Source organism: Lepus europaeus, chromosome 18 (assembly GCF_033115175.1).
Source record: "Lepus europaeus isolate LE1 chromosome 18, mLepTim1.pri, whole genome shotgun sequence".
Taxonomy (NCBI): Eukaryota; Metazoa; Chordata; class Mammalia; order Lagomorpha; family Leporidae; genus Lepus; species Lepus europaeus.
The window spans coordinates 75116104-75139353 of record NC_084844.1 but is presented as its reverse complement, the minus strand read 5'-3'; the positions used below and the strand labels follow the sequence as shown (position 1 = coordinate 75139353).

The 23250-nt window shown below is 46.6% G+C and overlaps 1 pseudogene; it reads left to right on the top strand.

Annotated features, from left to right (window-relative positions):
* The first annotated feature begins 20866 nt into the window (after positions 1-20866).
* Positions 20867-22338, top strand: LOC133747044 (rap guanine nucleotide exchange factor 1-like; annotated as a pseudogene).
* The last annotated feature ends 912 nt before the right edge of the window (positions 22339-23250 follow it).

Here is a 23250-nt window from a genome sequence, read left to right as displayed (position 1 = left end):
CTTTAAAACACCATTGTTTAGGTTTCTGGTCCATACTTTCAGCAGGTTAAGGGTGTTTCCTTCTACTCCACTTTGTTTTCTTCCAGATTTTTTTTATTTTGTTTAAGGACTACAACTTCCATGTTCCCAAATTTGTATACATTAAATGCATGACGTTGCACTCCCATTCCACTTTTAAGAGGACTCATTGATGAATGGCTCTCAATAGAATGTATTAAGACCCAGAGGCATTCAAGACCAAGGACTGTGGAAGAGTGAGAACTATTAACAAGACAGAATTCCTGTCCTCAAAAAAAGTTATCTTATTGGGCAGGCAAGGCTTTTAGAGGAGGAAAGGGAAGGTAAACGATTTGGAGATAGTATCATTATGGTGAATAATGATTGCTTTTCCTTACAAAACAGATTTACTCTCATAGAGGAAGAGTAACAGAAGACATAGAAAAAGCTTCAACGTAAGTATCAGTCTGACTATTGTTACATTAGAATTTTAGAAGTAGAGGAGTATTTAGAACTCATCTATTTAAACCTGCTCACTTTAGAATGAGGACACTGCCAGAGGCAGAAGACTACCCATCCGAATGTTTTGCCTGATTCCAGCAAAACTGGTCCTCAGCCACAGCTGGGGAGACGGGACCCACATGGAGACATGTGCTGTCAGGGGTCCTTCTGAGACACAGCAGCTAGGGAGGGGCTTTGGCTGTGCTGTTCCTGCTGCTGGTGGGCATCTGGCCAGTCCAGAGGCCTTCCCAGAGGCTCAGAGAAGGGCTATGGAAAGTCACATCACACTGGGGGAAGGGGGACAGTCACCCTCAAGGCTGCTGGAGAGTAAAACATATGAGGTGGCTGGAAAACTTACCTTGTCAACTTACTGTTTCCAGACCCCCACTGCCTATGTCTTTTATTCACACCTTCTCAGACCTTTTGTCTCTCCCTGTTATGGTAAGGAAACAAAAGGAGAAAGGGACAATACCTAGTCCCATAGTCACACTGCCACTGAGTATCACAGAGAGGATGGTTCCTCCCCAGTCAGGGACTTCTCCCTTGGTCATAGTGAGCTTGGGCTGTGCGCTACAATTTCTATTGCAAATCCATACCCACACACTCTGTAGACACAAGCAGTTGCTAAAACAATGCACTGTTTTTCTGTTTTAATCATATTCAAAAAGGGCACCTTGTATTTCCACGCTGGTTTTGTCCTTTGAAGTGGTTTCACAACTCCATCTTCCATCAGTGACAGACACCCTGCAGTGAGAAAAATCTATGAGCTGGGTAACGTTGCTATTGGACTCGGGCATTGCTTCATAGGATTCAATTTATAGGCGACTAGAGCAGCTATGGAAACACAAGAATGTTCTCCCTACACCCCAGTGAATGATGCTTGTGAGGCTCAATCCTAAAGGGGCAGGTGTCAAATGCCTCTGGGGAGAGAAAATACTTCTGCCCGGAGTGGTGGTGCAGTGTGTCCACTGCACAAGCATACTTGGCTAAGAAAGGCACTGGGACTGACGACAGACAAAGTCTTCCCAGAGACACTGCAGGTCTGTGCAGACAGAGGGCTCCTGGAAGCCCAGCGCCCTGGGAATTGTGTCTGAGACCCCGGCTTGTAGTGACTGCTCACTGCAGTGATGGCTGAGGTGCATGTGTCATCCCAGGAAGACCGGAGATGCACACTGTGAGAAGTGAACAATGGCACTAGTCTCTAATGGTCTTGTGTGTGTTTTTCCCCAAGGAGCTTTTACGAACGAGAGCCTAAAAAGTGTTTGGAAGATGAGACTCAGGTAAATGGGAGGAGGCTGCAGTCTGTGGCCAGAGACAGCAGGGAAAATGCACAATTCACATGTCTTTTTCTCTTTCCTAGGGCTTTTTCCGGCTGAGGTGGCCACTCTGGCTGAGGCGTCTGCTCAGTCCTTTCAGTGGCACACGCAAGAAAGCCGAGGTCTTGCCCCTGTACAAGGAGACTTCCGTAAAGGAAGAGCTTTTCGACAAGGTACGTGACAGGGCCACTTCACCGTACCGAGCTTGGGGAGGCGGGGAGAGCGGCAGGAGAGGAAGCCTTGCTCTGCTCTCTTCTCACAGGGAGCTCAGCGAGGGCCCCGCTGAGAAGACACCCCCTCCAGAGTCCTCTGCAGAAGGTGAAGAGAGCGAAGCTCCCGAGGAAAACACGGACTGACCATCCCGCCTGTCACCTGCAAGTCCTATTTTCTGATATTGGCACCTCAGTGGTGCTTATAAAATACTTAATTGCTTACATTCATGGGTGTGATATTCATAAGCAATTTGAGCCAGGTGGCGAGAAATTAAAATGTTGTCAAATATTTATTATATGCAGTAACAGGGACCACAGGCAAGAAAAGCAGGACTGCTTCTAGAAGCCTTGGAGGGAATCAAGCCCTCCACAGGGGCACAACACCAGCAAGAACTCTCACCTCTCTTCCTCCATGAAGTAGAGGAGTATTGTGAGCTCATCTATTTAAACCTGTCAGTCTCCAAGAACCCGAAAACGCATCCACAAGGCACAGACTTTTAAATCAAATACCAGGTGTTCTGGTGCTTTCTCTCCCCTGGATCACTGAGAACCAGTCAGCAGAGGGGGACTAGACCTCCGGCTCACAGAAGACCCGCTTCCTCCAGTCGGTCTTGGAGGGTCTTGGGGGTGGTCAGAATATTTGGATCATAATACCTCCCAAGTCACTGTCCAAAGTTCGTCACTGGGAGTGAGAAACACTTCAGCAAGCAACCAATATTCCTGAGACAAAATGGTACTAATAACAATGTGCAGAGGCTGGCGCTGTGGCATAGCGGGTAAAGCTGCCACCTGCAGTGCTGGCCTCCCATATGGGAGCTGGTTCAAGGCCCAGCTGCTCCACTTCTGATCGAGCTCTCTGCTGTGGCCTGGGAAAGCAGTGCAACATGGCCCAAGTCCTCGGGCCCCTGCTCCCATGTGGGAGACCCAGAAGAAGCTCCTGGCTCCTGGCTTTTGGATTGCAGCCAACTGGGGAGTGAACCAGTGGATGGAAAACCTCTCTCTCTCTCTCTCTCTCTCTCTCTCTCTCTCTCTCTCTCTAACTCTGTCTTTAAAATAAATAAAGAAATAAATCTTTTTAATACAAAAACCAATGGGCAGTGGCAGCAGCCACTGCCATTCAGGATTTTCCTACTTTTTGCCAGGCTCTATGTCAGGCATTTTAAATTCTTGTATCACGTATCCCAGCAATCCATGGGAGCAAATGCCTTTATCATTATTTGACAGATAAAGAAACAGGGCTCAAGGCATGGCAGTGACCTGCCCAAAGTCACATATCCAAAAGTGCTAGGATTTTTTTAAAGATTTATTTATTTGAAAGTCAAGAGTTACACAGAAAGAGGAGAGGCAGAGAGAGAGAGAGAAGTCTTTCATCACTCCCCAATTGGCCTCAATGCCTGGAGCTGTGCCAGTCTGAAGCCAGGAGCCAGGAGAAAAGTTAGGATTCTAACCCAGGGGTGTTAGACTCCAAAGCCTCTGGGACCTGCTGTAGGGCACTAGATATAGAAAAAGAACAACCAGGGCCAGTGCTGTGGCATAGTAGGCTAAGCCTCCATCTGCGGTGCTGGCATCCCATATGGGTGCTGGTTCTAGTCCCAGCTGCTCCTCTTCCAATCCAGCTCTCTGCTATGGCCTGGGAAAGCAGTAGAAGATGGTCCAAGATGTCTCTGCACCCATGTGAGAGACCCGGAAAAAGCTCCTGACTGCTCACTCCTGGCTTTGGACTGGTCCAGCTCCAACCTTTGCAGCCATTTGGGGAGTAAGCCAGAGGATGGAAGAGCTCTCTCTCTCATTCTCTCCCTCGCTCTGTCTGTGACTTTGTCAAATAAATAAGAAGAAGAAGAAGAAGAAGAAGAAGAAGAAGAAGAAGAAGAAGAAGAAGAAGAAGAAGAAGAAAGAAGAAAGAAGAAGAAGAAAGAAGAAGAAAGAAGAAGAAAGAAGGAGGAGGAGGAGGAGGAGGAGGAGGAGGAGGAGGAAAGGAACAACCAGGGTTGCCACCAAAGTGGCGACAGCAGCGATGATCACACTGATGGGAAAAGACGGTGGCTGCTACTGTTCACTGAGCACCAGCTAGGCACAGGTACAGTACTAGGCAGTAGGGTCACAGAAATGCCCCCACACTGGTCACATTTTATAACTGGGGGAGGGGGATGTTGATATGAATGCGAGTGTTGGATATAAACAGGGAGAAATCACAATAGAGACTTTTGGGCTTCCCGGAGTCTGGATGGGGATTCCAGACAGCTGCAGGTTCCTATTTTGGCTTACTTACAGCATTTACAACATGGTACACAATGTGAGGCTTAGATAATGTTTTTATGTAATACAGTCTCAAATTGAGTAATTCTTATTAGTCTCAATAATAAAAAATAAGCCCACCATATTTTTAATATAATAGCTTTTTCAATGTCATCAACATTACTTTTTATTTACGTATTACTTGATAATCTGAAGAACACACTTGAAGATAATTGGAAGAACACATATGAGGGTATACTACCTGTATTATTTTTGCTAAAGTTCCCATAATAAAGTAACTGAAAGCAGACATTGCTTTTCTCACAGATCTGGAGGCCAGAAGTCTGAGATCAAGATGCTGGTAGCATTTGGTTTCTTCTAAGCACTCTCTCCTCGATTTGGCTATTTATTTTAACCAGCAGAGTGGACAGTGAGAGAGAGAGACAGAGAGAAAGGTCTTCCTTTACCATTGGTTCACTCTCCAATGGCCACTGCAGCCAGCGCACTGTGCTGATCCGAAGCCAGGAGCCAGGTGCTTCTCCTGGTCTCCCATGCGGGTGCAGGTCCCAAGCACTTGGGCCATCCTCCACTGCATTCCCGGGCCACAGCAGAGAGCTGGACTGGAAGAGGAACAACCGGGACAGAATCCAGTGTGCTGGCACCGCAGGTGGATGATTAGCATACTGAGGCGCAGCTCTGGCCTTCAATTTGGCTATTGTTATTCCTAAACAAAAACTCCCAAGAGTGAGAGTCTGCTTTGCCCAGCTTGTCCTGGATTGCTCAGTTTGTATCTTACCCTAGAGCCTGGCCAGCTGTTGATGACCTGTCACCCCTAGGGTCAGGTGCACACCGCTGGCTGTAACCGGGAAGGGAAAATGGGAACCCACGGCCAGGGGGCACAAAACCTGCTTCTACCTCCACCTTACTGACAGGCAAACCAGCTCAGAAGACCAATGCCACTACATCAATGAAGTTCTCACAGATTCCTATGAAACCTGCAAGACAGAAATGAAGCACATTTAAAAAGACGGTGAAAAGCAGCAGCAGATGACTAGGGAAAAGGGATACAGAAAAGAAATGCAGTGGTTCAGAGGAGGAGATAGGTGGCCAGGGCAGTGTGAGAAAGAGGAACTTGTGCTGGGGAGGGAGCTGACTGGGGCAGAGTCCCTTTACTCATGGGGCTCCTAAACTGAGAAGAAAGACAACCATCTGAATCCATGTTGTGTGGCACATGACAGTAGCTCAGTACCAACAAGTAGTCAGGCTCCTGGTTGAGTGGAAAGGGATGCAGGTGTGGAAGGAGTAAAGTAGCTGGGAAAGAAAGGCGTTGTTTTAGCTGCCAGGAGGAATCAAAAGCACTCTAAACAGAGGACGGCACATGGGCAGAGAAGCATCAAACTGTGTGAGTCTTCTAGAACATGGAGTGCAAGGAGTAGAAGACAGTTCATGAAGCTGTACATGTGACGGAGAACCATACCTGGTCATGAACTTGGCCAACAAGATGAACTACTGACAGTTTAAGCAGAGAGAAGACGTGACCAAGCTTCAGTCTTACAAAAGTGCTGATAGCCTAGAAATGGAGAGAGCAAGAGATCAACTGGGAGGTCCAGTCTCAGCAGCAACCTTGGGGATTGGGTATCTAACAGGTTGGGCAATGCAGCAGGGCTTGGATTCCCCTTTCAGCTTGTTGGCAGACAAATAGCTCAAGACACATGAGCACAATGGGAAAACAGGCTCCCCCTTTCTAGTGAGACAGTTTCTACCATCAGACAGTTTCCATTGATGATGGCCTATGTGCCCTCTGCCTCGCCACCTCTTTAAACATGTAGTACATTCCAGGGCAGGTCTCCTCTATAGAACTCTATCCATGGCAGACACAGGCAAGCTAAGTCCAGCCTAACACACCTTTGTCTGAAAACCAGGGAGACTGAGTCTGCTCTTGTATCGCTCTGCTTGTACATCTTCCCCCAAAACTCTAATTCCTCCCTGCTCAATGTGATGCTAGCATCCCCTTTATGGGACAAGGAGTCAAGGAATTTTATACCTAGGAAAAGCTATGAGTTTGGAGGCACAGCAAGTATTATGGTAGTGAGGAGACCTAGAGCCCATGGCCAAAGTCCCCAACCATGATCTAGACATCATTAATTAATACACCATCTCAGAGGCTTGTCTCAAGTCTGTCTGCCTTAACCCTGTGTCAGACAGTTATGGTTGATGCTCTGTAAGAACAATATAAATTTACCACTCAGATTTTCTCCAAGTCAAGAATTCAGGGGTAGCTTTGGCAGCTCTGGCTCTGGGTCACTCAAAAGTTTCTCAAGCTATTAGCCAGAGCTGCAGGCATCAGAGAGCTTAACTGAGGCTGGCGGATCTACCTCCCTAGTGGCTCACCCACTCATCATTAGGGGAAGTTGGTGCCGGCCAAGGAGGGATGCCTCAGTGTCTCCCATTAGGGGGCCTGTCCACATGCTATTTGGTGACGTGTCCTCACACCATGATGACTGGCTCCTTTTGGAGGGAGTGTTCTGAGGACAAAGAGACGGATGATACTTTTTATAAACTAGCCTCAGAAGTACAGGGCATTATCTCTGCCAATAGTATGGTCAAGAAGTCAATGATTCGATCTCTTGAAGAGAGACGGGTTAAAGAATTTGTAAATATATAGTAAAACCTCTTGCACATAGGGTAAAAACAATTTTCCCCACTATTACTCACACTCTTCAGTACTTCACTTCAGACCCCTGCTGGGCGGGGGGCAGTTCCCACACTAAGCAGTTCTGCAATTCTCTGTGAATGCCAAGTAGGCATTCTATAATTCAATTCAATTATGACACAGCTAGTGTCAGCTCACACAAGCACAGGCTGACCTTACTTCAGGTGCCAATCAAAAATCCAGTCTGCCACCTGTGCTTCTGAATGGGTAGCTGTAAATCTGGATTCCTGTGACATCCCTCTTTGGGTACAATCACTTGCTGGAATCCAGAAAAATAATCACTTAGTCTTGCCAACTGATCAGAAAGAATGATGTAAAGGATGCAAATGAGCAGCCAGATGGAGACACACATCCACATGGTCTGGAAGGCTCCCATGGAGTCAGGGTGATCCACCCTCCCAACACATGGACGTATGCCTCCACCTGGAGGATCCCCTATGCCAGCTGTCCTGAGTCAATCTCCAAGACACAGGCACCTACTTTAACAAGGCTCTGTGTGCTCTCTACACTCCTGAGGTGTTATAGGGAAGGCCGGGAGAAAAAGCAGAGGCCCTCTGGCTACTTCAAGGCTAGAGGTCAGCAGGGAGATGAGGGTGGGAAAGACAGAGCAGGGTGAGGAGGACTGGTGTCTCGCAAAGTCTGGAAGGCAAAATGTTAACATTGCTTTACAGCTTCCCACCCTGAAAGCCAGGGCCTCCCACCTCCAGGGCAACAGGCTCCACTGGCTGTGGCTCCCGACATCCTGGTGGGATTGGGATGCTGCAGAGACTTGGAGAATGCAGGAGAGAGCAGCACCCCCATTCAAGAAGAGGAAGACGCCCAAAGATGGAACAGAAGCGGAAACAGGGCTTCAAGCTGAAGCTTTAAGTGTTGGCGGGTACTGCTGGAAAGAGGGTTTGTCCCACGCTGTAGGTGTCTGGGCTTGCAGTGTGGAAGGAAATGAAGGGTACGAAATCTGCATGTGGATGAGAGCCACCCCCCCAAGGAAGGAAGAGCAATAAAAGGTACCTGGGTCCCTGACACATGAGCCAAAAATTGCTCTTTTATTTTAACCTACCCTTGTGTGGGTCTCTGTTGTAGCACCTGAACCTATAACCTCATCAATGTTAGCTATGGTCACAATAACGCTATGTCATACACCATCCAAAAACACAGAGTGGGTTACAATCACCATTCTTTCAGCTCTGTAGGTCGTGGTGATACAGGTAGTAAAAGCCAGCTAGGTTAGGTTGAACTTGGATGGAAAGTGAAGGCAGGCGGCTACAAGATGGGGAGAAGGGTTTCTAATGAACATTGAGCCTGCATGCTGTTAAAGCAGACTTTGCATAAAGGCCGACTGAAATTAAGTGCAGAGAGCAAGCCTTATACAAGCAAAGGGTTGCATTTAAGAGACATGCAATTGAGAATCAAAAAAGCCTGGAACCTAAAAAATATTAAGGAGATAAGAGTTTCGAGACTCTAAATGAACAAAACAAAGACACCTGGGATTGTAAATGAGCAGAGCTAAGCGGTAAAGCCAGGGATCCCAACCTAATAAGTCCAAGGCTCTAAATAACAGGGACAGTGTTCAAGATGGGCCCAAAAATCATAAAGTACTAACCCAAAGGAATTTTGGGGAGAGAGAACACCTGGGCAGATTCTAGCCAAATGGGCAGAGTGAACTAAGCAAGATGGGATCTCAGCAAGATGACCATTAGTTTCTTTCTTTTTTTTTTATTAAACTTTTATTTAATGAATATAAATTTCCAAAGTACAGCTTATGGGTTACAATGGCTTCCCCCTCCCAAAACTTTCCTCCCACCCACAACCCTCCCCCCTCCCGCTCCCTCTCCCCTTCCTATCACATCATGATTCATTTTCAATTCTCTTTGTATACAAAAGATCAGTTTAGTATATATTAGGTAACGATTTCAACAGTTTGCCCCCATATAGCAACACAAAGTGAAAAGAAAAGTAAAAAAAATACTATTGGAGTACTAATTATAGCATTAAATAAGGGTGTACAGCACATTAAAGACAGAGATCCTACATAATATATTTTTTAAATTAATTAATTTTCTATGCCATTTCCAATTTAACACCAGGTTTTTTTTTTTCATTTCCAATTATCTTTATATACAGAAGATTGATTCAGTATGTAATTAGTAAAGATCTCATCAGTTTGTACCCATGCAGAAACACAAAGTGTAAAAATACTGTTTCAGTACTAGTTATAGCATCACTGCACATTAGACAACACATTAAGGACAGATCCCACATGGGATGTAAGTACACAGTGACTCCTGTTGCTGACTTAACAATTTGACACTCCTGTTCATGGCGTCAGTAATCTCCCTAGGCTCTAGTCATGAGTTGCCAGGGCTATGGAAGCCTTTAGAGTTCGCTGACTTTGATCTTGTTCCGATAGGGTCACAGTCAAAGTGGAAGTTCTCTCCTCCCTTCAGAGAAAGGTACCTCCTTCTTTGATGGCCCCATTCTTTCCACTGGGATCTCACTCACAGAGATCTTTCATTTAGGTCTTCTTCTTTTTTTCTTTTCCATGGTATCTTGGCTTTCCATGCCTACAATACTCTCATGGGCTCTTCAGCCAGATCCGAATGCCTTAAGGGCTGATTCTGAGGCCGGAGTGTTGTTTAGGACATCTGCCGTTCTATGAGTCTGCTGTGTATCCCACTTCCCATGTTGGATCTTTCTCTCCTTTTTTGATTCTATCAGTTAGTATTAGCAGACACTTGTCTTGTTTGTGTGATCCCTTTGATTTTTAGACCTGTCTAAGCCATCGAATGTGAACTGAAATTGATCACTTGGACTAGCGAGGTGGCATTGGTACATGCCACCTTGATGGGATTGTATTGGAATCCCCTGGCACATTTCTAACTCCTTCATTTGGGACAAGACTGATTGTGCATGTCCCAAACTGTGCATCTCCTCCCTCTCTTTTTCCACTCTTAAATTTAACAGGGATCACTTTTCAGTCAAAATTTAAACACCTAAGAATAATTGTGTGTTATTTACAGAGTTTAACCACTAGTACTAGAACAACTACAACAACAACAAATACTAAAAAGGATAAAGTATTACATTGTACATCTAGAGTCAGGACAAAAGCTGATCAGGTCATTGTTTCTTATAGTGTCCATTTCACTTCAGCAGGTTTCCCCTTTGGTGCTCAGTTAGTTGTCACCGATCAGGGAAAACAAATGATATTTGTCTCTTTGGGACTGGCTTAATTCACTCAGCATGATGTTTTCCAGATCCCTCCATCTTGTTGCAAATGACTGGGTTTCATTGTTCCTTACTGCTGTATAGTATTCTATGGAGTACATGTCCCATAATTTCTTTATCCAGTCTACTGTTGATGGGCATTTGGGTTGTTTCCAGGTCTTAGCTATTGTGAATTGAGCTGCAATAAACATTAATGTGCAGATGGCTTTTTTATTAGCCAAATTAATTTCCTTTGGGTAAATTCCAAGGAGTGGGATGGCTGGGTTGTATGGTAGGGTTATGTTCAAGTTTCTGAGGAATCTCCAGACTGACTTCCATAGTGGCTTAACCAGTTTACATTCCCACCAACAGTGGGTTAGTGTCCCTTTTTCCCCACATCCTCTCCAGCATCTGTTGTTGGTAGATTTCTGGATGTGAGCCATTCTCACCGGGGTGAGGTGAAACCTCATTGTGGTTTTGATTTGCATTTCTCTGATTGCTAGTGATCTTGAACATTTTTTCATGTGTCTGTTGGCCATTTGGATTTCCTCTTTTGAAAAATGTCTATTGAGGTCATTGGCCCATCTCTTAAGTGGGTTGTTTGTTCTGTTGTTGTGGAGTTTCTTGATTTCTTTGTAGATTCTGGTTATCAACCCTTTATCTGTAGTATAGTTTGCAAATATTTTCTCCCATTCTGTCCGTTGCCTCTTCACTTTCCTGACTGTTTCTTTCAAAGTACAGAAACTTCTCAATCTGATGCAATCCCAAATGTTAATTTTGGTTTTGACTGCCTGTGCTCCTGGGGTCTTTTCCAAGAAGTCTTTGCCTGTACCTATATCTTGCAGGGTTTCTCCAATGCTCTCTAATAATTTGATGGTTTCGGGCCGTAGATTTAAGTCTTTAATCCACGTTGAGTGAATTTTTGTGTAAGGTGAAAGGTATGGGTCTTGCTTCAAGCTTCTGCACATGGAAATCCAATTTTCCCAGCACCATTTATTGAATAGACTGTCCTTATTCCAGGGATTTGTTTGGATTTTTGATCAAATATAAGTTGGCTGTAGATGTTTGGATTGATTTCTGGTGTTTCTATTCTGTTCCATTGGTCTATCCATCTGTTTCTGTACCAGTACCATGCTGTTTTGATAACAACTGCCCTGTAGTATGCCCTGAAATCTGGTACTGTGATGCCTCCGGCTTTGTTTTTGTTGTACAAGATAGCTTTGGCTATTCGAGGTCTTCTGTGTCTCCATATGAATTTCAGCATCATTTTTTCCAGATCTGAGAAGAATGTCTTCAGTATCTTGATTGGTATTGCATTGAATGTATAAATTGCTTTTGGGAGAATAGACATTTTGATGATATTGATTCTTCCTATCCATGAGCATGGAAGATTTCTCCATTTTTTGGTATCCTCTTCTATTTCTTTCTTTAAGGTTTTGTAATTTTCATTGTAGAGATCTTTAACGTCCTTGGTTAAGTTTATTCCAAGGTATTTGATTGTTTTTGTAGCTATTGTGAATGGGATTGATTTTATAAGTTCTTCCTCAGCCGTGGCATTGCCTGTGTATACAAAGGCTGTTGATTTTTGTGGATTGATTTTATATCCTGCTACTTTGCCAAACTCTTCGATGAGTTCCAATAGTCTCTTAGTAGAGTTCTTTGGGTCCCCTAAATAAAGAATCATATCATCTGCAAAGAGGGATAATTTGAGTTCTTCCTTCCCGATTTGTATCCCTTTAATTTCTTTTTCTTGCCTAATACCTCTGGCTAAAACTTCCAGAACTATATTGAATAGCAGTGGTGAGAGTGGGCATCCTTGTCTGGTACCAGATCTCAGCGGAAATGCTTCCAACTTTTCCCCATTCAATAGGATGTTGGCCGTGGGTTTTTCATATATTGCTTTGATTGTATTGAGGAATGTTCCTTCCATACCCAGTTTGCTTAGAATTTTCATCATGAAAGGGTGTTGTATTTTATCAAATGCTTTCTCTGCGTCTATTGAGAGAATCATATGGTTTTTCTTCTGCAGCCTGTTAATGCAGTGTATTACGTTGATTGTTTTGCGGACGTTGAACCATCCTTGCATACCAGGGATAAATCCCACTTGGTCTGGGTGGATGATCTTTCTGATGTGTTGTTGCATTCTATTGGCCAGAATTTTATTGAGTATTTTTGCATCTATGTTCATCAGGGATATTGGTCTGTAATTCTCTTTCAATGCTGCATCTTTTTCCGGCTTAGGAATTAAGGTGATGCTGGCTTCATAGAAAGAATTTGGGAGGATTCCCTCTTTTTCGATTGCTCTGAATAGTTTGAGAAGAATTGGAGTTAGTTCTTCTCTAAATGTCTGGTAGAACTCAGCAGTGAATCTATCTGGTCCTGGGCTTTTCTTTGTTGGGAGGGCCTTTATTACTGTTTCAATTTCTGTGTCAGTTATGGGTCTGTTTAGGTTTCCTATGTCTTCCTGGCTCAATTTAGGTAGGTTGTATGTGTCCAAGAATCTGTCCATTTCTGATAGATTTCCCTGTTTGCTGGCATACAGGTCTTTGTAGTGATTTCTGATGATTCTTTTTATTTCTGTGGTGTCTGTTGTTATGTTTCCTTTTTCATCTCTGATCCTATTGATTTGGGTCTTTTCTCTTCTTTTTTTAGTGAGTTGGGCCAATGGGGTGTCAATTTTGTTTATTTTTTCAAAAAACCAGCTCCTCGTTTGGCTGATTTTTTGTAATGTTTTTTTGGATTCAATCCTGTTGATTTCTTCTTTGATTTTAATTATTTCCCTTCTTCTATTGGGTTTGGGTTTGGTTTGCTGCAGATTTTCTAGATCCTTGAGATGACTTGAAAGCTCATCTATTTGGTGCCTCTCCAATTTCTTGATGTAGGCAGCTATTGATATAAATTTTCCTCTTAACACTGCTTTTGTTGTATCCCATAGGTTTTGGTATGTTGTGCTGTTATTCTCATTTACTTCCAGAAAATTTTTGATTTCTCTTTTAATTTCTTCTATGACCCATTGTTCATTCAGGAGCATGTTGTTCAATCTCCATGTGTTTGCACGTGCTCTGGGGATTCCCGAGTTGCTAATGTCCAATTTCATTCCTTTGTGGTCTGAGAAGCTGCATGGTATGATTCTCATTCTTTTGAATTTGCTGAGACTTGATTTATGGCCTAGTATGTGGTCAGTCCTAGAGAAGGTTCCATATACTGCTGAGAAGAATGTAAAGTCCTTAGATGTAGGATGAAATATTCTGTAGATATCTGTTAGATCCATTTGGGCTATAGTGTCATTTAAATCTGCTGTCTCCTTGTTGATCTTCTGTCCTGTTGATCTATCTCTGAGAGTGGAGTATTGAAGTCCCCCAGTACTATTGTATTGGGGTCTAAGTCTCCCTTTAAGTCCCTTAACAAGTCTTTTAAATAAGCTGGTGCCCTGTGATTCGGTGCATATACATTGATAATCATTATATCTTCCTGTTGAATGGATCCCTTAATCATTAAATAGTGTCCCTCTTTGTCTCTCCTGACAGTTTTTGTGGTAAAGTTTATGTTGTCCGATATTAAGATGGCTACGCCCGCTCTTTTTTCATTTCTGTTGGCATGGTATATCTTTTTCCAGCCTTTCACTTTCAGTCTGTATGCATCATTGTTGGAAAGATGAGTTTCTTGTAAGCAGCAAAAAGATGGGTTTTGTTCCTTAACCCAGTCAGGGTTCCTTAGACCATCTTCCACTGTTTTCCCAGGCCAGAATCAAAGAGCTGGATTGGAAGTGGAGCAGCCAGGACATGAACTGGCACCCATATGTGATGCCAGCATTGCAGGTGGAGGCTTAGCCTGCTACACCACAAAACCCCTTGTCAGCTCTGTTTCTAACATACAGCTAGTGATAGGTTTCCATTTTAATTCTTTTACTCTATCATTCCTGGCCTAGGAACTAATACACTAACAATATACCAAGGATGATGATATTTGTCTGAGAGCATACAACTAGGGGCCAGGATTATGATATGAAATTATCTTTTTCATTCTATCAGGAGTTTTTTTCCTCTGCTGGATTCTTCTATCCATTCTCTCCCTCTTGGCTAGTCCTAAAGCAAAGGGGCTGCTACCTACCAACAGGCATCTGTGCCCTAAAGCTACTAGAATTGTGTCTAACAATCAGAATTATTAGCCTCAGGAGTATAAATTATCCAAGCTCACCATAGTTTCATAGAAGAAACCAAAAATACCATACAAATTCCACTAATCAATCAAACTTGGAGCTGATTTTACAAGTCTACAAACTTCAGAATATTTCAACATATCCTTTACCATCTCTGAGGCTGTGGATGGTTCAACACTCTTTACAGCCACAGGATTGCACAGCCTATTTGTAATCATAAATCTTACTCTCTCACCTTATAACAATTAAAATTTCACTTGATATCAAACCATCATTTTGGCATTGAAACTGATGCCTGACATAATTTGTGGACATAGTCTGATTATTCTTACACATCTCTTTAAAAGAAAAAGATTTATGTATTTATTTGAAAGTCAGAGTTACAGAGAGAGAGAGAGAGAGAGAGAGAGAGAGAGAGAGAGAGGTGTTCCATCCACTGGTTCACTCCCCAATTGGCCACAATGGCTAGAGCTGCACCAATCCAAAGCCAGGAGCCAGAACCTTCTTCCAGGTCTCCCATGTGGGTGCATGGGCCCAACAACTTGTGCTGTCTTCCACTGCCTTCCCAGGCCACTGCAGAGAGGCTGCAACAGAAGTGGAGCAGCCAGAACTTGAACCAGCGCCCATATGGGAATCTGGCACTGCAGGCGGCGGCTTTACCTGCTATGTCACAGCACCGGCCCTGACACATCTCCCTTCACTTATGAGGATCATATTCTTTTAATGTTAACTACTGCTACTGGCTTCCAATGTATTATCTTCAGTTTTTTGGTTTTTGGTTTTTGGTTTTTGTTTTTGTGTTTTTTTTTTTTTGACAGGCAGAGTGGACAGTGAGAGAGAGAGACAGAGAAAAAGGTCTTCCTTTTGCCATTGGTTCACCCTCCAATGGCCGCTGAGGCTGGTGTGCTGCGGCTGGCACACTGTGCTGATCTGAAGGCAGGAGCCAGGTGCTTCTCCTGGTCTCCCATGGGGTGCAGGGCCCAAGCACTTGGGCCATCCTCCACTGCACTCCCGGGCCACAGCAGAGAGCTGGCCTGGAAGAGGGGCAACAGCGACAGAATCCAGCACCCAGACCAGGACTAGAACCTGGTGTGCCAGCGCCACAAGGCGGAGGATTAGCCTATTGAGCCGTGGCACCGGCCTATCTTCAGTTTTAACCTGAAAAAGAATAATCAACCTTACTCTCTCCCTGACAATCAATATATCTTTAGTGCTATTTCTTGGAACCACCATAATCTGGTTGCTGTAATTAAATATCTACATAGAAAAATAAAGTCCATACAACATATAGATTTGATCCTATAGCATCGGCCCAGCTACTACTCTCCATAAATTCTCTTTTAGCCATTACAGCCTTTGTATTCAGCTTGGATATTACCATCTTCTCCTGTCATGAGTATCCAAATAAAAAACCCAACACTTACACTTACCATAGCACTAATTATAATTTCCATTTTAGCCCTAGGTATAGCCTATTAATGAATTCAAAAAGGACTAGAATGAGTATAATCATTAAAATAAATTTTTCAATTCATTAGGTTAAGGTATTCTATTATCATCAATATGCCTTCAAATCTGTATAAATATTTTAGCATATATTGCATCCTTACTAGGAATACTATCAGTATACTGATATATGGTCACTTCTCTGTTTTATAAGGCACAATATTATATCCATTCAATTTAGGAATCCTTGAAATCCTGAATGCTCATTTTATCATATCATGTATATTCATTGCCTCCTAGTATTTGTAGCCTATGAAGCCACTGTGGGCCAAACACAGTTAATAGCATCCAACACTTATGGTCAGATAATGTACAAACTTAACCCCTCTCCTACAAATTATGTAACTTACAATTACACTTATTCCCATAACAATGTACTCAAAAACATCATACTCTGAATCAACAAAAACACGGAGCTTATACACTACCTCATAATCCTATTTATTATAAATAAACCTATTGTAAAATAAGCAGTCTCTCACCAGCTTCTTCTCTGACCCTCCTGCTGATACCACCTCACAGCTTCCCTTAATAATCCTAGTGAGTATCCCCTTTCTAAAGGACCACTTCCATGAATGAAAGCTATATTTAAATATTAATCTATAGTTATTCTTAATTATGACATTCACAGGCACAGAAGTAATTTTGTTCTAAATACTTTTCATCAACAGTAATTTCAACCCAAGTAACTATTACCCACTGAGGAAACTAAATAGCATTTAAATGGAAACCTATGCATAATAACTTTGATAGTAAAAAGCAAAAATGTCCCTTTATGGTCTTCACCTATGATTACCAGAAGCCCATGTAGAGGCCACTATTGCCAGATCAATATGCCTTGCAGTCATACTGTTAAAACTAGGAGGCGCCGGCGCCGTGGCTCAACAGGCTAATCCTCCACCTTGCGGCACTGGCACACCAGGTTCTAGTCCCAGTTGGGGCGCCGGATTCTATCCCGGTTGCCCCTCTTCCAGGCCAGCTCTCTGCTATGGCCCGGGAAGGCAGTGGAGGATGGCCCAAGTCCTTGGGCCCTGCACCTGCATGGGAGACCAGGAGAAGCACCTGGCTCCTGGCTTCGGATCAGCGCAATGCACCAGCCGCAGCGGCCATTGGAGGGTGAACCAACGGTAAAAAGGAATACCCCTTTCTCTCTGTCTCTCTCTCTCACTATCCACTCTGCCTGTCAAAAAAAAAAAAAAAAAAACCTAGGAGGCTACGGCGTAACATGAGTCACTACAATCTTAAATCCCTTAAACAGAGCAGAGAGCCTTTTCACTTCCTAGAGGATCCCTATGAGGAAATTCATAACAAGCGCCATCTCGCTCTGTCAAACACATCTAGAATCACTAACCACTTGTTCATTAGTGAGCCACATTAACACTGGTGATTGTGAGAGTTTTTATTCAAACATCATGAAGATTTACAGGAGCTACAGCTCTAACACTGGCCCATGGCCTAATATCAGCAATATTATTTTGTCTTGCAAACTCTATTCACAGGCAAACTTCACTATTTTCCCAAGGACTACAAAACAGTTTCACCTCTAGCAGCAGCATGATGAACCCTGGCAAACCTAACTAACTCGCCCTCAGCACCAATCATGAATTTAATCAGGTGGCTGTTCACAATAATGGCATCATTCTCATAGTCCAAACCTACTACCATCCTAACAGAGTCTAACCTGTGAATTAACACTATACATTGGATCTGCTTACTAATCACAACACAAGGAAAACTTCCATATTATATCAATAATATCCCTCTTTCATTCACACAAGGAAATCACTCATATCCATCACCTTCTTTCCTATCACTCAGTTCTAAAATCATTTCATGAAACATGCACTGTAACAGAGTTTAAAGACAACATTAGGGCCAGCGCCGTGGCTCAACAGGCTAATCCTCTGCCTAGTGGCGCCGGCACACCGGGTTCTAGTCCCGGTTGGGGCGCCGGATTCTGTCCTGGTTGCCTCTCTTCCAGGCCAGTTCTCTGCTGTGGCCAGGGAGTGCAGTGGAGGATGGCCCAAGTGCTTGGGCCCTGCACCCCATGGGAGACCAGGAGAAGCACCTGGCTCCTGCCATCGGATCAGCGAGGTGCGCCAGCAGCAGCGCGCCAGCCGCAGCGGCCATTGGAGGGTGAACCAACGGCAAAAGGAAGACCTTTTTCTCTGTCTCTCTCTCTCTCACTATCCACTCTGTCAAAAATAAATAAATAAATAAATAAATAAATAAATAAAAACAAATTTCAAAAAAGACAATATTAGCTTATGAAGGTAAAAACAGAACCTTAAGTCTCCTTATTCACTGAGGAAGTATGCAAAAACGGCTAACATGCTCAGAAACATAATAATATGCCTTTCTTAAGCTATAAAGGGTAGAAATAACCCATTGGTTTTAGGAACCAAGAAATTATTGTAGCTCCAAATAAAATAATTATTTTCGCCCTCTATAACACTGTCACTACTTTCACTTCACCAATTATAACAACTGTCCCATATTTATAAGGAGATTGGTGCTTTAAACCTCTAATGTACCTTATTTATTTATTTAATTTTACTTGAGAAACAGAGCCACACTTCACATCTGCTGGCTCACAACCCACGTGTGTGGAGCCGAAAATTCCATCAGGGTCTACCACGTGGGCAGCAGCCGCTCAATGACACGATCCATCCGTCACTGCTGTTTGCCAAGCTATGCATTAGTGGGCAGAGCCGGAAGCCAGAGCCGGGTCTCAAACTCGGGTACTCCAATATGAGACATGGACCTCAGAACCAGCATCGGAACCTCTCGTCTAAACACCTGACCTGCACTGCGGGTAACTGACGAATGCACCTTGCGTGATGTATATTTAAAACTCAGGGTATACATAGGGTTCCATACAATCTGATCTGCGTCCTCAGGGGTCGCCTGGGGGTCCTGGAATGTGCCCTCCGCAGAGAGGGGAGGGCGGCTGGGATTTGTTACCCTGAAGTGAAAACGAGTCCGAAGTAGAGCCGTGAACCCCGGACACAACACCAGACACACCCGAAGGCGAGGATTCTCAGCACGGGGCGGGCATCGTGACCCCCACCCCACCCCGCTCCACGGAAGAACGAGGCCCAGCGGGGTCCCCCACCATCCGCCCCGGGGGCGCCTCCTCCCGGATCCTCCTGACCCCTCAGTGTGCACGCCCCGCGGGCACCGCCCGGACCCCGGGGCGGCCGCCCCGCTCCCTCCTCAGAGGCCGAGGCCGCCCGGCGCCGTCTCCACAGGCGCCCTGCCCGGCCGGGGCTGCGCCGAGAGGAGCCACGCGGACGCCGGCACGACGCACGCACGCCCGGGGCCCTCGCTCTCCCTTCCCGGCTCCCGCTCCGGACGGCGTCAGGGCCGACGGCGCCGCTCCGGCCGCGGACACCGGGACTCGCCAGGCCTGAGGAGCCGGGAGGACGGCGCCGCGCGGACGCGGGAAAGCTCTGGGGCCCTGGGCCGCACCTGCGCCCTCACCTGGCGCACGACCGCGGGCCGCCCTTCCTGCCGGCCACACCCGCTGCCGCTCGCTCGCCGCCCTGTCCGGGGTCGGGGCTGGGGATCCGGACGGCCCTCGGGCTGTAACTGAAAACAGCACCTGAACCGTTGCCGATTAGACAAAACGGCCGTTGCAACGCTAAGTAGCCTATTTATAGACTCACTATTCAAATGACGGCTCAGAGAGGGAGTCGGATTGGATGGAACGAAACAGTACCAACCAATCAGAAAGCAAAGATCGCGCCTATGCAAATATGGACCATCGCTGGTCTGCTCTGCTGCCCCTTGTGGCCAAGTGCAGAAATGCAGCGCTGAGCCCCTTGCTCCTGCGCCTTGTGGCCACCAGAGTCCTGCTCGCAGGTGCTGGCCCTTCCAGTAGAGTGCTGTGCAGAATCTTGCTGTCAGCATCACTGAGGATGTGCTGCCTTTCAAAGCCCAAGGACACGGGGCCCTAGGCAGTGGCGTCACCCAGATCTTGTTTTAAGAGCCAGTTTTCCGTCCAGCACTGTGACGTGGCAGGTTCGAGTCCCGACTGCTCCACTTCCCATCCAGCTCGCTGCTAATGGCCCGAGAAAAACAGAGGAAGAGATCCCAAATATTGGGGCCCCTGCCACCCACGTGGGAGACCCAGAAGCTCCTGGCTTCTGTCTGGCCCAGACCAGGGCCATTGCAGCCATTTTGGGAGTGAAGCAGAGGATGGAAGCTATCTCTCCCTCCTTCTCTCTCTCTCTCTCTCTCTCTCTCTCGCTCTTCCTTCCTCCCTCTCTCCCTCCCTCCCCCCTTTCTGTCTCTGCAACTCTTTTAAATAAATCTTTAAAAAAAAAAGACACAGTTCCCAACTGAGCCAGAGGCTGGCGGACACCAGGTACAGAACAGTGTTTTGGGCTGGCGCCATGGCTCACAAGGCTAATCCTCCACCTGCGACGCCGGCACCCTGGATTCTATCCCGGTCGGGGTGCCGGATTCTGTCCCGGTTGCCCCTCTTCCAGGCCAGCTCTCTGAATGCAGTGGAAGATGACCCAAGTGTTTGGGCCCTGCACCCGCATAGGAGACCAGGAGAAGCACTTGGCTCCTGGCTTCGGATCAGCGTGGTGTGCCAGCCGCAGCGGCCATTGAGGGGTGAACCAATGGAAAAGGAAGACCTTTCTCTCTGTCTCTCTCACTGTCCACTCTGCAAGTCAAATAAATAAATAAATAAATAAAAGAACCTGTTTTGACCTGGTGGTGTTCACAAGAGGGTGAGAGCGAGAGCAGAGGGCTGGAATGAAGAAGGTGGCGCTGCATGAGAGTAGCCCCCTAAAACAAGGTGGCTCCCGCTTGGACAACAGGAGGACTTGGGCCTCTGTGTTGGAGAGAAAATCTGCCAGTGTGGCAGTCAGAGATCGTCAGATCCTCGACGTAGACCCATCATCCCGAGAGGCAGCCACCAGGGACCTCCCACCTGGCTTTGCGAGCTTACCCTGGGGCCCAGGAGACTGCAGGGACAGACAGGGCAGTGTCCAGCACACAAGAAATCACCATGAAGCTGATGGATGAATTCTACTCGCCCGAAATCAAGAGATCGCCATCAAAGAAGGGGGAGCCGGCTGAGGTGTCTGCAAAGACCACGGAGAAGCCTGGGAACAAGGATCTGAGCTGGCTGGAACAGAAGGAGCAGGAGGTTGTCAATGCCTTGCACTGCTTTCAGACCATTGTGGACAAAATGGCCATTGACAAGAAGATCCTGGAGATCCTTCCGGGGTCAGCCAGCAAGGAGCTGGGGGCCATCTTACCCCTGGTGCAGAGCGACCTTTGCGGTCAGCACAGCTCAGCCCTCTCCCCCTGCTATGGCCAAGGGTAACAAAGGCTCACCAACCTCATTCACTGGTCTGACGAAATGATACTGGAAGGTATGAACTCAGAAGATAAAGAGACGGTGACGACTGTGAAGGGGGGTCATCAAGGCTGTGTTGGACGGAGTGAAGGAGCTGGTCACACTGACCATCGAGGGACAGGAGTGGCCATCTCCAACAAGCCCAGTGAAGCCCAGTTCCCCAGCTGCCAAACCTGATGGCCAGTCTGAGCTGCCCCTGACAGACCGAGAGATGGAGATTCTGAGCAAGACAAGTGGAGTGCTGCCGTCAGCTGAGCTGCTCCTGGATCCACAAAGAGGTCATGCCCCCAAGTCCCCTTTACCTGGCGTTCAGCTGGTTGATAGTCCACGGCATTGCTACCCAAGACAGTTGGCTCCATCCCCCACCCACATGGCTGTGGTCGCCCCCATGAGCCGAGCCACCAGCGGCTCCAGTTTGCCTGTTGGAATTAATAGGCAGGATTTTGATGTTGACTGTCATGCACAGAGGCGACTTTCAGGAGGCAGCCACTCCTATGGTGGGGGAGTCGCCCACCTCTCCGCCCCCTGCAGCAGCATCGGCAAGCTCAACAAGTCGGATGAGCAGCTGAGCGAGGACAGTGGGCAGTGCTCCTGGAACACAAGCTGTGAAACACTAGATCATTACGATCCCGACTATGATTTCCTCCAGCAAGACCTCTCTAATGCAGACCAGATACCTCAGCAAGTGGCCTGTAACCTTAGCCCATTGCCGGAGTCCTTGGGGGAGTCTGGGTCTCCGTTTCTTGGCCGTCCTTTCCAGCTGCCTCTTGGCAGCTGTCCCCAGATGGAGAGGCAGCAGACCAACACGCCACCCGCCCTGCCAGAGAAGAAGTGCTGGAGCACGGCCTCCCAGACCATGGTCAGCTCCGGCTGCAGGGTGTCCTATGACCCGCACTCCTAGCAGTACCCCTGGGGGCCAGCCTGCCCTCTGCACGCCCTTCGCTGCGATCCTCCCCTTTCAGCAAGTAGCGTCCTTAGCCCCTGAGGAATTTGTGGGTGATTTTGCTGCTGCTGAATCCGCGGGTGACCCAGAAAAACCACTTCCCAAGCCAGAGAAGAAAAACACAGTAAGCGTTTACAGAGCTGATGTCAGCAAATGCGTTTGTAACCTAAAGTAGTGGCACGTTTTCAGTAAGCCTCAGCCCAGAGCCAAATCGGTGGCCTCACTGTTTCAGAACAGACAGGACCACAGATTCATGGCCACTTGGGGGAGCCTGGTTCTGCCATGGGCTGTGGCCGGTGAATGTTGTCAAAGCTCAGTGAGAGCCGGCCTCGCTGTGCAGCCTCTGTGAAACATCCAGTCTCCACAGAGCCCGAGTGCCTCTCCCTTTAGGGGGCAGTCAGCTAACCTTTTGGCCTGCACACACATGGCCCAGGGATGAGCACTGTGGTGTGCAGGCCAGCAGTGCAGTGACCCCTGCGGGAAGTCAGATGGACATCTGAGCCCCTCAGAACAGCTTCCCCAGGCTCTCTGGCTGTCCCCCATCCCGTATGTGTGTGTGTGGACCCTGCGCACAGAGTTCTTGCAGGGTGACTAAGGGCTGGAGGATGCCCGGCAGGAGTACTGAGGATGCCTCTTGGACCAGACACCTTAATATTAGGGCCTGAGGTAGAGCTGAAACTCTGAATATTTGTGATTTAATTATTTTCCAACTATAAGTTTGCCATGTAAAAGAAAGAAATAAAAGGAAAGGAAAGAAGGAAGGAAGAAAGAAACCACTGAGCCCCTGCCGGTGGCCACCAGTGTCTGGAGTGGAACCCTCTCATTGAGTGTCCTATGGGGGGCGCTCTGCCACCCAGGGGCCCAGAATCCTGCCCCTTGCACACAGAAGATCTGAGGTCATGTGGCCTGGGGAGAACTTGGCAGTGATCCTGGACCCAAGCATCAGGCAAGTGGGACATAAGAAAGTGTCCCCAACCTCAGTGTTTGCAGGTGTTTCCTGGGCTACCTGTGGATGCCACCCCGCTCCAGGCTTGGGGAGCCTCAGGTAAAGGCAAGCAGAGTTGGGGGGGTCTTCCATCCACCAGTT